At 41.2% G+C, this 15076-nt stretch overlaps 9 non-coding genes across 9 annotated transcripts; all 9 read left to right on the top strand.

The window, feature by feature from the left end:
- Window positions 1-192: 192 nt before the first annotated feature.
- trnam-cau lies at window positions 193-265 on the top strand. The gene has a single exon. It is a non-coding gene; the product is annotated as a tRNA-Met (tRNA).
- Window positions 266-1954: 1689 nt separating this feature from the next.
- Window positions 1955-2027, top strand: trnam-cau. The gene has a single exon. It is a non-coding gene; the product is annotated as a tRNA-Met (tRNA).
- Window positions 2028-3054: 1027 nt separating this feature from the next.
- Window positions 3055-3127, top strand: trnam-cau. The gene has a single exon. It is a non-coding gene; the product is annotated as a tRNA-Met (tRNA).
- A 1735-nt stretch (window positions 3128-4862) lies between these two features.
- On the top strand, window positions 4863-4935 carry trnam-cau. Its single transcript has one exon. It is a non-coding gene; the product is annotated as a tRNA-Met (tRNA).
- Window positions 4936-5964: 1029 nt separating this feature from the next.
- Window positions 5965-6037, top strand: trnam-cau. Its single transcript has one exon. It is a non-coding gene; the product is annotated as a tRNA-Met (tRNA).
- Window positions 6038-7756: 1719 nt separating this feature from the next.
- On the top strand, window positions 7757-7829 carry trnam-cau. Its single transcript has one exon. It is a non-coding gene; the product is annotated as a tRNA-Met (tRNA).
- Window positions 7830-10270: 2441 nt separating this feature from the next.
- Window positions 10271-10343, top strand: trnam-cau. Its single transcript has one exon. It is a non-coding gene; the product is annotated as a tRNA-Met (tRNA).
- Window positions 10344-12783: 2440 nt separating this feature from the next.
- Window positions 12784-12856, top strand: trnam-cau. The gene has a single exon. It is a non-coding gene; the product is annotated as a tRNA-Met (tRNA).
- A 1734-nt stretch (window positions 12857-14590) lies between these two features.
- On the top strand, window positions 14591-14663 carry trnam-cau. The gene has a single exon. It is a non-coding gene; the product is annotated as a tRNA-Met (tRNA).
- The last annotated feature ends 413 nt before the right edge of the window (window positions 14664-15076 follow it).

Raw genomic sequence — 15076 nt, 5'->3', positions numbered from 1 at the left:
TACGAAGACTGTGTGATATAGCGGAAAGCTCCGAACAAGCAAATAGATGGACGTTTTGTTAGACTGTTTTGTCAATTATGTTTCAGAGGTCAAGACGAACTGTCCAGCTGAAGGGTTATGGCTCACTTTTAGTCTGTGAGAAGAGCTCTAACTGCATGGTCACAGCTGAATATCAGAAGCACTGTTTTTCAGGCCTCGTTGGCGCAGTAGGCAGCGCGTCAGTCTCATAATCTGAAGGTCGTGAGTTCAAGCCTCACACGGGGCAGGTGTTTTAAAACCAAATGACACAGGGGCAGGATAAATAGTGCGCCATATTGGTAAAGGTATCTCGTCAATCTATGAAAAAAAAATACACCTGATGCAGACAACTGTGATTCTTACAAAAGCAGCACTTCTCTTGTGAAGCTGTATACATTACAGGTTGAGCATCTGTGATTGCCACAGAGCTGCTCAGTCCACCATCAGTCCCATTTACCGTTGTTTCTTTAACACTATCCAACATAATCTCGGACACCATACTTTACACACCCATGCACACATATGTTCACACACTGACAAACAGACTACCACATACACGTATATTATTTCTTTGTTATAGTTATGTTCTTAGTCTGTGTTTGCCTCAACCTTGGCTCCCACTCTTGACATTGCCTCAGTATGGGTCAGGACATAAAAGTATCTAAAGTTAATTGTAGCCTTTATGTGAGCATTTGCTGTGCAGATACCTGTTGTTATTGAGCAGCGCACAGTCACGACCTTCAGTCACCACCAGCGGACCGGAACTGTAAACTCTTAAGCTAACAGGGAAGAGAAATTTCAAATGTTTGGAAAAACGCAAAGTTTAAACGTGCTCAGTTCCATGTAAACTGAGCAATTGATCCAACTACGAAGACTGTGTGATATAGCGGAAAGCTCCGGAACAAGCAAATAGACGGACATTTTGTTAAGACTGTTTTGTCATTATTGTTTCAGAGGTCAAGACTGAACTTCCAACTACGAAGACTGTGTGAATATGAAAAAAATACACAAACGGCTCAGTTCCATGTCAACTGAGCAATTGCATCCAACTACGAAGACTGTGTGATATAGCGATATGCAAAGAAGTCCCGCATCGCTCTGACTCAGTAGATGTTCTTACGCTGTTCACAGTCCCATTTACCGTTGTTTCTTTAAACTATCCAACATAAATCTCGGACACCATACTTACACCATGCACACTATGTTCACACACTGACAAAACAGACTACCACATACCACGTATTATTATCTTTGTTATAGTTATGTTCTTATCTTGTTTGCCTCAACCTTGGCTCCCACTCTTTTGACATTGCCTCAGTATTGGGTCAGACATAAAAGTATCTAAAGTTAATTGTAGCCTTATGTGAGCATTTGCTGTGCAGATACATATGTTGTTATTGAGCAGCGCATCAGTCACGACCTTCAGTCACCACCAGCGTGACCGTGAACTGTAAACTTTAAGCTAACAGGGAAGAGAAATTTCAAAATGTTTGGAAAAACGCAAAGTTTAAACGTGCTCAGTTCCATGTCAACTGAGCAATTGCATCCAACTACGAAGACTGTGTGATATAGCGGAAAGCTCCGGAACAAGCAAATAGACGGACATTTTGTTAAGACTGTTTGTCAATTATTGTTTCAGAGGTCAAGACTGAACTGTCCAACTACGAAGACTGTGTGAATCTATGAAAAAAAATACACAAACGTGCTCAGTTCCATGTCAACTGAGCAATTGCATCCAACTCGAAGACTGGTGATATAGCGGAAAGCTCCGGAACAAGCAAATAGATGGACGTTTTGTTAAGACTGTTTTGTCAATTATTGTTTCAGAGGTCAAGACTGAACTGTCCAGCTGAAGGGTTATGGCTCACCTTTTAGTCTGTGAGAAGAGCTCTAACTGCATGGTCACAGCTGAATATCAGAATGCACTGTTTTTCAGGCCTCGTTGGCGCAGTAGGCAGCGCGTCAGTCTCATAATCTGAAGGTCGTGAGTTCAAGCCTCACACGGGGCAGGTGTTTTAAAACCAAATGACAACACAGTGGGCAGGATAAATAGTGCCGCCATATTGGTAAAAGGTATCTGTCAATCTATGAAAAAAAAAATACACCTGATGCAGACAACTGTGATTCTTACAAAAGCAGCACTTCTCTTGTGAAGCTGTATCACATTACAGGTTGAGCATCTGTGATTGCCACAGAGCTGTGCTCAGTCCACCATCAGTCCCATTTACCGTTGTTTCTTTAACGCTATCCAACATAAATCTCGGACACCATACTTTACACACCCATGCACACATATGTTCACACACTGACAAAACAGACTACCACATACACTGTATTATTATTTCTTTGTTATAGTTATGTTCTTAGTCTTGTGTTTGCCTCAACCTTGGCTCCCACTTTTGACATTGCCTCAGTATTGGGTCAGGACATAAAAGTATCTAAAGTTAATTGTAGCCTTTATGTGAGCATTTGCTGTGCAGATACATTGTTGTTATTGAGCAGCGCATCAGTCACGACCTTCAGTCACCACCAGCGTGACCGTGAACTGTAAACTCTTAAGCTAACAGGGAAGAGAAATTTCAAAATGTTTGGAAAACGCAAAGTTTAAACGTGCTCAGTTCCATGTCAACTGAGCAATTGCATCCAACTACGAAGACTGTGTGATATAGCGGAAAGCTCCGGAACAAGCAAATAGACGGACATTTTGTTAAGACTGTTTTGTCAATTATTGTTTCAGAGGTCAAGACTGAACTGTCCAACTATGAAGACTGTGTGAATCTATGAAAAAAAATACACAAACGTGCTCAGTTCCATGTCAACTGAGCAATTGCATCCAACTACGAAGACTGTGTGATATAGCGGAAAGCTCCGGAACAAGCAAATAGATGGACGTTTTGTTAAGACTGTTTTGTCAATTATTGTTTCAGAGGTCAAGACTGAACTGTCCAGCTGAAGGGTTATGGCTCACCTTTTAGTCTGTGAGAAGAGCTCTAACTGCATGGTCACAGCTGAATATCAGAATGCACTGTTTTTCAGGCCTCGTTGGCGCAGTAGGCAGCGCGTCAGTCTCATAATCTGAAGGTCGTGAGTTCAAGCCTCACACGGGGCAGGTGTTTTAAAACCAAATGACAACACAGTGGGCAGGATAAATAGTGCCGCCATATTGGTAAAAGGTATCTCGTCAATCTATGAAAAAAAAATACACCTGATGCAGACAACTGTGATTCTTACAAAAGCAGCACTTCTCTTGTGAAGCTGTATCACATTACAGGTTGAGCATCTGTGATTGCCACAGAGCTGTGCTCAGTCCACCATCAGTCCCATTTACCGTTGTTTCTTTAACACTATCCAACATAAATCTCGGACACCATACTTTACACACCCATGCACACATATGTTCACACACTGACAAAACAGACTACCACATACACTGTATTATATTTCTTTGTTATAGTTATGTTCTTAGTCTTGTGTTTGCCTCAACCTTGGCTCCCACTCTTTTGACATTGCCTCAGTATTGGGTCAGGACATAAAAGTATCTAAAGTTAATTGTAGCCTTTATGTGAGCATTTGCTGTGCAGATACATTGTTGTTATTGAGCAGCGCATCAGTCACGACCTTCAGTCACCACCAGCGTGACGGTGAACTGTAAACTCTTAAGCTAACAGGGAAGAGAAATTTCAAAATGTTTGGAAAAACGCAAAGTTTAAACGTGCTCAGTTCCATGTCAACTGAGCAATTGCATCCAACTACGAAGACTGTGTGATATAGCGGAAAGCTCCGGAACAAGCAAATAGACGGACATTTTGTTAAGACTGTTTTGTCAATTATTGTTTCAGAGGTCAAGACTGAACTGTCCAACTACGAAGACTGTGTGAATCTATGAAAAAAAATACACAAACGTGCTCAGTTCCATGTCAACTGAGCAATTGCATCCAACTACGAAGACTGTGTGATATAGCGATATGCAAAGAAGTCCCGCATCGCTCTGACTCAGCTTAGATGTTCTTACGCTGTTCACAGTCCCATTTACCGTTGTTTCTTTAACACTATCCAACATAAATCTCGGACACCATACTTTACACACCCATGCACACATATGTTCACACACTGACAAAACAGACTACCACATACACTGTATTATTATTTCTTTGTTATAGTTATGTTCTTAGTCTTGTGTTTGCCTCAACCTTGGCTCCCACTCTTTTGACATTGCCTCAGTATTGGGTCAGGACATAAAAGTATCTAAAGTTAATTGTAGCCTTTATGTGAGCATTTGCTGTGCAGATACATTGTTGTTATTGAGCAGCGCATCAGTCACGACCTTCAGTCACCACCAGCGTGACCGTGAACTGTAAACTCTTAAGCTAACAGGGAAGAGAAATTTCAAAATGTTTGGAAAAACGCAAAGTTTAAACGTGCTCAGTTCCATGTCAACTGAGCAATTGCATCCAACTACGAAGACTGTGTGATATAGCGGAAAGCTCCGGAACAAGCAAATAGACGGACATTTTGTTAAGACTGTTTTGTCAATTATTGTTTCAGAGGTCAAGACTGAACTGTCCAACTACGAAGACTGTGTGAATCTATGAAAAAAAATACACAAACGTGCTCAGTTCCATGTCAACTGAGCAATTGCATCCAACTACGAAGACTGTGTGATATAGCGGAAAGCTCCGGAACAAGCAAATAGATGGACGTTTTGTTAAGACTGTTTTGTCAATTATTGTTTCAGAGGTCAAGACTGAACTGTCCAGCTGAAGGGTTATGGCTCACCTTTTAGTCTGTGAGAAGAGCTCTAACTGCATGGTCACAGCTGAATATCAGAATGCACTGTTTTTCAGGCCTCGTTGGCGCAGTAGGCAGCGCGTCAGTCTCATAATCTGAAGGTCGTGAGTTCAAGCCTCACACGGGGCAGGTGTTTTAAAACCAAATGACAACACAGTGGGCAGGATAAATAGTGCCGCCATATTGGTAAAAGGTATCTCGTCAATCTATGAAAAAAAATACACCTGATGCAGACAACTGTGATTCTTACAAAAGCAGCACTTCTCTTGTGAAGCTGTATCACATTACAGGTTGAGCATCTGTGATTGCCACAGAGCTGTGCTCAGTCCACCATCAGTCCCATTTACCGTTGTTTCTTTAACACTATCCAACATAAATCTCGGACACCATACTTTACACACCCATGCACACATATGTTCACACACTGACAAAACAGACTACCACATACACTGTATTATTATTTCTTTGTTATAGTTATGTTCTTAGTGTTGTGTTTGCCTCAACCTTGGCTCCCACTCTTTTGACATTGCCTCAGTATTGGGTCAGGACATAAAAGTATCTAAAGTTAATTGTAGCCTTTATGTGAGCATTTGCTGTGCAGATACATTGTTGTTATTGAGCAGCGCATCAGTCACGACCTTCAGTCACCACCAGCGTGACCGTGAACTGTAAACTCTTAAGCTAACAGGGAAGAGAAATTTCAAAATGTTTGGAAAAACGCAAAGTTTAAACGTGCTCAGTTCCATGTCAACTGAGCAATTGCATCCAACTACGAAGACTGTGTGATATAGCGGAAAGCTCCGGAACAAGCAAATAGACGGACATTTTGTTAAGACTGTTTTGTCAATTATTGTTTCAGAGGTCAAGACTGAACTGTCCAACTACGAAGACTGTGTGAATCTATGAAAAAAAATACACAAACGTGCTCAGTTCCATGTCAACTGAGCAATTGCATCCAACTACGAAGACTGTGTGATATAGCGGAAAGCTCCGGAACAAGCAAATAGATGGACGTTTTGTTAAGACTGTTTTGTCAATTATTGTTTCAGAGGTCAAGACTGAACTGTCCAGCTGAAGGGTTATGGCTCACCTTTTAGTCTGTGAGAAGAGCTCTAACTGCATGGTCACAGCTGAATATCAGAATGCACTGTTTTTCAGGCCTCGTTGGCGCAGTAGGCAGCGCGTCAGTCTCATAATCTGAAGGTCGTGAGTTCAAGCCTCACACGGGGCAGGTGTTTTAAAACCAAATGACAACACAGTGGGCAGGATAAATAGTGCCGCCATATTGGTAAAAGGTATCTCGTCAATCTATGAAAAAAAATACACCTGATGCAGACAACTGTGATTCTTACAATACTAGCTGTATCACATTACAGGTTGAGCATCTGTGATTGCCACAGAGCTGTGCTCAGTCCACCATCAGTCCCATTTACCGTTGTTTCTTTAACACTATCCAACATAAATCTCGGACACCATACTTTACACACCCATGCACACATATGTTCACACACTGACAAAACAGACTACCACATACACTGTATTATTATTTCTTTGTTATAGTTATGTTCTTAGTCTTGTGTTTGCCTCAACCTTGGCTCCCACTCTTTTGACATTGCCTCAGTATTGGGTCAGGACATAAAAGTATCTAAAGTTAATTGTAGCCTTTATGTGAGCATTTGCTGTGCAGATACATTGTTGTTATTGAGCAGCGCATCAGTCACGACCTTCAGTCACCACCAGCGTGACCGTGAACTGTAAACTCTTAAGCTAACAGGGAAGAGAAATTTCAAAATGTTTGGAAAAACGCAAAGTTTAAACGTGCTCAGTTCCATGTCAACTGAGCAATTGCATCCAACTACGAAGACTGTGTGATATAGCGGAAAGCTCCGGAACAAGCAAATAGACGGACATTTTGTTAAGACTGTTTTGTCAATTATTGTTTCAGAGGTCAAGACTGAACTGTCCAACTACGAAGACTGTGTGAATCTATGAAAAAAAATACACAAACGTGCTCAGTTCCATGTCAACTGAGCAATTGCATCCAACTACGAAGACTGTGTGATATAGCGATATGCAAAGAAGTCCCGCATCGCTCTGACTCAGCTTAGATGTTCTTACGCTGTTCACAGTCCCATTTACCGTTGTTTCTTTAACACTATCCAACATAAATCTCGGACACCATACTTTACACACCCATGCACACATATGTTCACACACTGACAAAACAGACTACCACATACACTGTATTATTATTTCTTTGTTATAGTTATGTTCTTAGTCTTGTGTTTGCCTCAACCTTGGCTCCCACTCTTTTGACATTGCCTCAGTATTGGGTCAGGACATAAAAGTATCTAAAGTTAATTGTAGCCTTTATGTGAGCATTTGCTGTGCAGATACATTGTTGTTATTGAGCAGCGCATCAGTCACGACCTTCAGTCACCACCAGCGTGACCGTGAACTGTAAACTCTTAAGCTAACAGGGAAGAGAAATTTCAAAATGTTTGGAAAAACGCAAAGTTTAAACGTGCTCAGTTCCATGTCAACTGAGCAATTGCATCCAACTACGAAGACTGTGTGATATAGCGGAAAGCTCCGGAACAAGCAAATAGACGGACATTTTGTTAAGACTGTTTTGTCAATTATTGTTTCAGAGGTCAAGACTGAACTGTCCAACTACGAAGACTGTGTGAATCTATGAAAAAAAATACACAAACGTGCTCAGTTCCATGTCAACTGAGCAATTGCATCCAACTACGAAGACTGTGTGATATAGCGGAAAGCTCCGGAACAAGCAAATAGATGGACGTTTTGTTAAGACTGTTTTGTCAATTATTGTTTCAGAGGTCAAGACTGAACTGTCCAGCTGAAGGGTTATGGCTCACCTTTTAGTCTGTGAGAAGAGCTCTAACTGCATGGTCACAGCTGAATATCAGAATGCACTGTTTTTCAGGCCTCGTTGGCGCAGTAGGCAGCGCGTCAGTCTCATAATCTGAAGGTCGTGAGTTCAAGCCTCACACGGGGCAGGTGTTTTAAAACCAAATGACAACACAGTGGGCAGGATAAATAGTGCCGCCATATTGGTAAAAGGTATCTCGTCAATCTATGAAAAAAAATACACCTGATGCAGACAACTGTGATTCTTACAAAAGCAGCACTTCTCTTGTGAAGCTGTATCACATTACAGGTTGAGCATCTGTGATTGCCACAGAGCTGTGCTCAGTCCACCATCAGTCCCATTTACCGTTGTTTCTTTAACGCTATCCAACATAAATCTCGGACACCATACTTTACACACCCATGCACACATATGTTCACACACTGACAAAACAGACTACCACATACACTGTATTATTATTTCTTTGTTATAGTTATGTTCTTAGTGTTGTGTTTGCCTCAACCTTGGCTCCCACTCTTTTGACATTGCCTCAGTATTGGGTCAGGACATAAAAGTATCTAAAGTTAATTGTAGCCTTTATGTGAGCATTTGCTGTGCAGATACATTGTTGTTATTGAGCAGCGCATCAGTCACGACCTTCAGTCACCACCAGCGTGACCGTGAACTGTAAACTCTTAAGCTAACAGGGAAGAGAAATTTCAAAATGTTTGGAAAAACGCAAAGTTTAAACGTGCTCAGTTCCATGTCAACTGAGCAATTGCATCCAACTACGAAGACTGTGTGATATAGCGGAAAGCTCCGGAACAAGCAAATAGACGGACATTTTGTTAAGACTGTTTTGTCAATTATTGTTTCAGAGGTCAAGACTGAACTGTCCAACTACGAAGACTGTGTGAATCTATGAAAAAAAATACACAAACGTGCTCAGTTCCATGTCAACTGAGCAATTGCATCCAACTACGAAGACTGTGTGATATAGCGATATGCAAAGAAGTCCCGCATCGCTCTGACTCAGCTTAGATGTTCTTACGCTGTTCACAGTCCCATTTACCGTTGTTTCTTTAACACTATCCAACATAAATCTCGGACACCATACTTTACACACCCATGCACACATATGTTCACACACTGACAAAACAGACTACCACATACACTGTATTATTATTTCTTTGTTATAGTTATGTTCTTAGTCTTGTGTTTGCCTCAACCTTGGCTCCCACTCTTTTGACATTGCCTCAGTATTGGGTCAGGACATAAAAGTATCTAAAGTTAATTGTAGCCTTTATGTGAGCATTTGCTGTGCAGATACATTGTTGTTATTGAGCAGCGCATCAGTCACGACCTTCAGTCACCACCAGCGTGACCGTGAACTGTAAACTCTTAAGCTAACAGGGAAGAGAAATTTCAAAATGTTTGGAAAAACGCAAAGTTTAAACGTGCTCAGTTCCATGTCAACTGAGCAATTGCATCCAACTACGAAGACTGTGTGATATAGCGGAAAGCTCCGGAACAAGCAAATAGACGGACATTTTGTTAAGACTGTTTTGTCAATTATTGTTTCAGAGGTCAAGACTGAACTGTCCAACTACGAAGACTGTGTGAATCTATGAAAAAAAATACACAAACGTGCTCAGTTCCATGTCAACTGAGCAATTGCATCCAACTACGAAGACTGTGTGATATAGCGATATGCAAAGAAGTCCCGCATCGCTCTGACTCAGCTTAGATGTTCTTACGCTGTTCACAGTCCCATTTACCGTTGTTTCTTTAACACTATCCAACATAAATCTCGGACACCATACTTTACACACCCATGCACACATATGTTCACACACTGACAAAACAGACTACCACATACACTGTATTATTATTTCTTTGTTATAGTTATGTTCTTAGTCTTGTGTTTGCCTCAACCTTGGCTCCCACTCTTTTGACATTGCCTCAGTATTGGGTCAGGACATAAAAGTATCTAAAGTTAATTGTAGCCTTTATGTGAGCATTTGCTGTGCAGATACATTGTTGTTATTGAGCAGCGCATCAGTCACGACCTTCAGTCACCACCAGCGTGACCGTGAACTGTAAACTCTTAAGCTAACAGGGAAGAGAAATTTCAAAATGTTTGGAAAAACGCAAAGTTTAAACGTGCTCAGTTCCATGTCAACTGAGCAATTGCATCCAACTACGAAGACTGTGTGATATAGCGGAAAGCTCCGGAACAAGCAAATAGACGGACATTTTGTTAAGACTGTTTTGTCAATTATTGTTTCAGAGGTCAAGACTGAACTGTCCAACTATGAAGACTGTGTGAATCTATGAAAAAAAATACACAAACGTGCTCAGTTCCATGTCAACTGAGCAATTGCATCCAACTACGAAGACTGTGTGATATAGCGGAAAGCTCCGGAACAAGCAAATAGATGGACGTTTTGTTAAGACTGTTTTGTCAATTATTGTTTCAGAGGTCAAGACTGAACTGTCCAGCTGAAGGGTTATCGCTCACCTTTTAGTCTGTGAGAAGAGCTCTAACTGCATGGTCACAGCTGAATATCAGAATGCACTGTTTTTCAGGCCTCGTTGGCGCAGTAGGCAGCGCGTCAGTCTCATAATCTGAAGGTCGTGAGTTCAAGCCTCACACGGGGCAGGTGTTTTAAAACCAAATGACAACACAGTGGGCAGGATAAATAGTGCCGCCATATTGGTAAAAGGTATCTCGTCAATCTATGAAAAAAAAATACACCTGATGCAGACAACTGTGATTCTTACAAAAGCAGCACTTCTCTTGTGAAGCTGTATCACATTACAGGTTGAGCATCTGTGATTGCCACAGAGCTGTGCTCAGTCCACCATCAGTCCCATTTACCGTTGTTTCTTTAACACTATCCAACATAAATCTCGGACACCATACTTTACACACCCATGCACACATATGTTCACACACTGACAAAACAGACTACCACATACACTGTATTATTATTTCTTTGTTATAGTTATGTTCTTAGTGTTGTGTTTGCCTCAACCTTGGCTCCCACTCTTTTGACATTGCCTCAGTATTGGGTCAGGACATAAAAGTATCTAAAGTTAATTGTAGCCTTTATGTGAGCATTTGCTGTGCAGATACATTGTTGTTATTGAGCAGCGCATCAGTCACGACCTTCAGTCACCACCAGCGTGACCGTGAACTGTAAACTCTTAAGCTAACAGGGAAGAGAAATTTCAAATGTTTGGAAAAACGCAAAGTTTAAACGTGCTCAGTTCCATGTCAACTGAGCAATTGCATCCAACTACGAAGACTGTGTGATATAGCGGAAAGCTCCGGAACAAGCAAATAGACGGACATTTTGTTAAGACTGTTTTGTCAATTATTGTTTCAGAGGTCAAGACTGAACTGTCCAACTACGAAGACTGTGTGAATCTATGAAAAAAATACACAAACGTGCTCAGTTCCATGTCAACTGAGCAATTGCATCCAACTACGAAGACTGTGTGATATAGCGATATGCAAAGAAGTCCCGCATCGCTCTGACTCAGCTTAGATGTTCTTACGCTGTTCACAGTCCCATTTACCGTTGTTTCTTTAACACTATCCAACATAAATCTCGGACACCATACTTTACACACCCATGCACACATATGTTCACACACTGACAAAACAGACTACCACATACACTGTATTATTATTTCTTTGTTATAGTTATGTTCTTAGTCTTGTGTTTGCCTCAACCTTGGCTCCCACTCTTTTGACATTGCCTCAGTATTGGGTCAGGACATAAAAGTATCTAAAGTTAATTGTAGCCTTTATGTGAGCATTTGCTGTGCAGATACATTGTTGTTATTGAGCAGCGCATCAGTCACGACCTTCAGTCACCACCAGCGTGACCGTGAACTGTAAACTCTTAAGCTAACAGGGAAGAGAAATTTCAAAATGTTTGGAAAAACGCAAAGTTTAAACGTGCTCAGTTCCATGTCAACTGAGCAATTGCATCCAACTACGAAGACTGTGTGATATAGCGGAAAGCTCCGGAACAAGCAAATAGACGGACATTTTGTTAAGACTGTTTTGTCAATTATTGTTTCAGAGGTCAAGACTGAACTGTCCAACTACGAAGACTGTGTGAATCTATGAAAAAAAATACACAAACGTGCTCAGTTCCATGTCAACTGAGCAATTGCATCCAACTACGAAGACTGTGTGATATAGCGATATGCAAAGAAGTCCCGCATCGCTCTGACTCAGCTTAGATGTTCTTACGCTGTTCACAGTCCCATTTACCGTTGTTTCTTTAACACTATCCAACATAAATCTCGGACACCATACTTTACACACCCATGCACACATATGTTCACACACTGACAAAACAGACTACCACATACACTGTATTATTATTTCTTTGTTATAGTTATGTTCTTAGTCTTGTGTTTGCCTCAACCTTGGCTCCCACTCTTTTGACATTGCCTCAGTATTGGGTCAGGACATAAAAGTATCTAAAGTTAATTGTAGCCTTTATGTGAGCATTTGCTGTGCAGATACATTGTTGTTATTGAGCAGCGCATCAGTCACGACCTTCAGTCACCACCAGCGTGACCGTGAACTGTAAACTCTTAAGCTAACAGGGAAGAGAAATTTCAAAATGTTTGGAAAAACGCAAAGTTTAAACGTGCTCAGTTCCATGTCAACTGAGCAATTGCATCCAACTACGAAGACTGTGTGATATAGCGGAAAGCTCCGGAACAAGCAAATAGACGGACATTTTGTTAAGACTGTTTTGTCAATTATTGTTTCAGAGGTCAAGACTGAACTGTCCAACTATGAAGACTGTGTGAATCTATGAAAAAAAATACACAAACGTGCTCAGTTCCATGTCAACTGAGCAATTGCATCCAACTACGAAGACTGTGTGATATAGCGGAAAGCTCCGGAACAAGCAAATAGATGGACGTTTTGTTAAGACTGTTTTGTCAATTATTGTTTCAGAGGTCAAGACTGAACTGTCCAGCTGAAGGGTTATCGCTCACCTTTTAGTCTGTGAGAAGAGCTCTAACTGCATGGTCACAGCTGAATATCAGAATGCACTGTTTTTCAGGCCTCGTTGGCGCAGTAGGCAGCGCGTCAGTCTCATAATCTGAAGGTCGTGAGTTCAAGCCTCACACGGGGCAGGTGTTTTAAAACCAAATGACAACACAGTGGGCAGGATAAATAGTGCCGCCATATTGGTAAAAGGTATCTCGTCAATCTATGAAAAAAAAATACACCTGATGCAGACAACTGTGATTCTTACAAAAGCAGCACTTCTCTTGTGAAGCTGTATCACATTACAGGTTGAGCATCTGTGATTGCCACAGAGCTGTGCTCAGTCCACCATCAGTCCCATTTACCGTTGTTTCTTTAACACTATCCAACATAAATCTCGGACACCATACTTTACACACCCATGCACACATATGTTCACACACTGACAAAACAGACTACCACATACACTGTATTATTATTTCTTTGTTATAGTTATGTTCTTAGTGTTGTGTTTGCCTCAACCTTGGCTCCCACTCTTTTGACATTGCCTCAGTATTGGGTCAGGACATAAAAGTATCTAAAGTTAATTGTAGCCTTTATGTGAGCATTTGCTGTGCAGATACATTGTTGTTATTGAGCAGCGCATCAGTCACGACCTTCAGTCACCACCAGCGTGACCGTGAACTGTAAACTCTTAAGCTAACAGGGAAGAGAAATTTCAAATGTTTGGAAAAACGCAAAGTTTAAACGTGCTCAGTTCCATGTCAACTGAGCAATTGCATCCAACTACGAAGACTGTGTGATATAGCGGAAAGCTCCGGAACAAGCAAATAGACGGACATTTTGTTAAGACTGTTTTGTCAATTATTGTTTCAGAGGTCAAGACTGAACTGTCCAACTACGAAGACTGTGTGAATCTATGAAAAAAAATACACAAACGTGCTCAGTTCCATGTCAACTGAGCAATTGCATCCAACTACGAAGACTGTGTGATATAGCGATATGCAAAGAAGTCCCGCATCGCTCTGACTCAGCTTAGATGTTCTTACGCTGTTCACAGTCCCATTTACCGTTGTTTCTTTAACACTATCCAACATAAATCTCGGACACCATACTTTACACACCCATGCACACATATGTTCACACACTGACAAAACAGACTACCACATACACTGTATTATTATTTCTTTGTTATAGTTATGTTCTTAGTGTTGTGTTTGCCTCAACCTTGGCTCCCACTCTTTTGACATTGCCTCAGTATTGGGTCAGGACATAAAAGTATCTAAAGTTAATTGTAGCCTTTATGTGAGCATTTGCTGTGCAGATACATTGTTGTTATTGAGCAGCGCATCAGTCACGACCTTCAGTCACCACCAGCGTGACCGTGAACTGTAAACTCTTAAGCTAACAGGGAAGAGAAATTTCAAATGTTTGGAAAAACGCAAAGTTTAAACGTGCTCAGTTCCATGTCAACTGAGCAATTGCATCCAACTACGAAGACTGTGTGATATAGCGGAAAGCTCCGGAACAAGCAAATAGACGGACATTTTGTTAAGACTGTTTTGTCAATTATTGTTTCAGAGGTCAAGACTGAACTGTCCAACTACGAAGACTGTGTGAATCTATGAAAAAAAATACACAAACGTGCTCAGTTCCATGTCAACTGAGCAATTGCATCCAACTACGAAGACTGTGTGATATAGCGGAAAGCTCCGGAACAAGCAAATAGATGGACGTTTTGTTAAGACTGTTTTGTCAATTATTGTTTCAGAGGTCAAGACTGAACTGTCCAGCTGAAGGGTTATGGCTCACCTTTTAGTCTGTGAGAAGAGCTCTAACTGCATGGTCACAGCTGAATATCAGAATGCACTGTTTTTCAGGCCTCGTTGGCGCAGTAGGCAGCGCGTCAGTCTCATAATCTGAAGGTCGTGAGTTCAAGCCTCACACGGGGCAGGTGTTTTAAAACCAAATGACAACACAGTGGGCAGGATAAATAGTGCCGCCATATTGGTAAAAGGTATCTCGTCAATCTATGAAAAAAAAATACACCTGATGCAGACAACTGTGATTCTTACAAAAGCAGCACTTCTCTTGTGAAGCTGTATCACATTACAGGTTGAGCATCTGTGATTGCCACAGAGCTGTGCTCAGTCCACCATCAGTCCCATTTACCGTTGTTTCTTTAACGCTATCCAACATAAATCTCGGACACCATACTTTACACACCCATGCACACATATGTTCACACACTGACAAAACAGACTACCACATACACTGTATTATTATTTCTTTGTTATAGTTATGTTCTTAGTCTTGTGTTTGCCTCAACCTTGGCTCCCACTCTTTTGACATTGCCTCAGTATTGG

Source organism: Micropterus salmoides, unplaced genomic scaffold (assembly GCF_014851395.1).
Source record: "Micropterus salmoides isolate LMB-PRFRI ecotype aquatic unplaced genomic scaffold, ASM1485139v1 Ms_hic_scaffold_2441, whole genome shotgun sequence".
Lineage (NCBI taxonomy): Eukaryota > Metazoa > Chordata > Actinopteri > Centrarchiformes > Centrarchidae > Micropterus > Micropterus salmoides.
The sequence above is the reverse complement of the archived record's forward strand: the minus strand, read 5'-3'. Positions and strand labels throughout refer to the sequence as shown.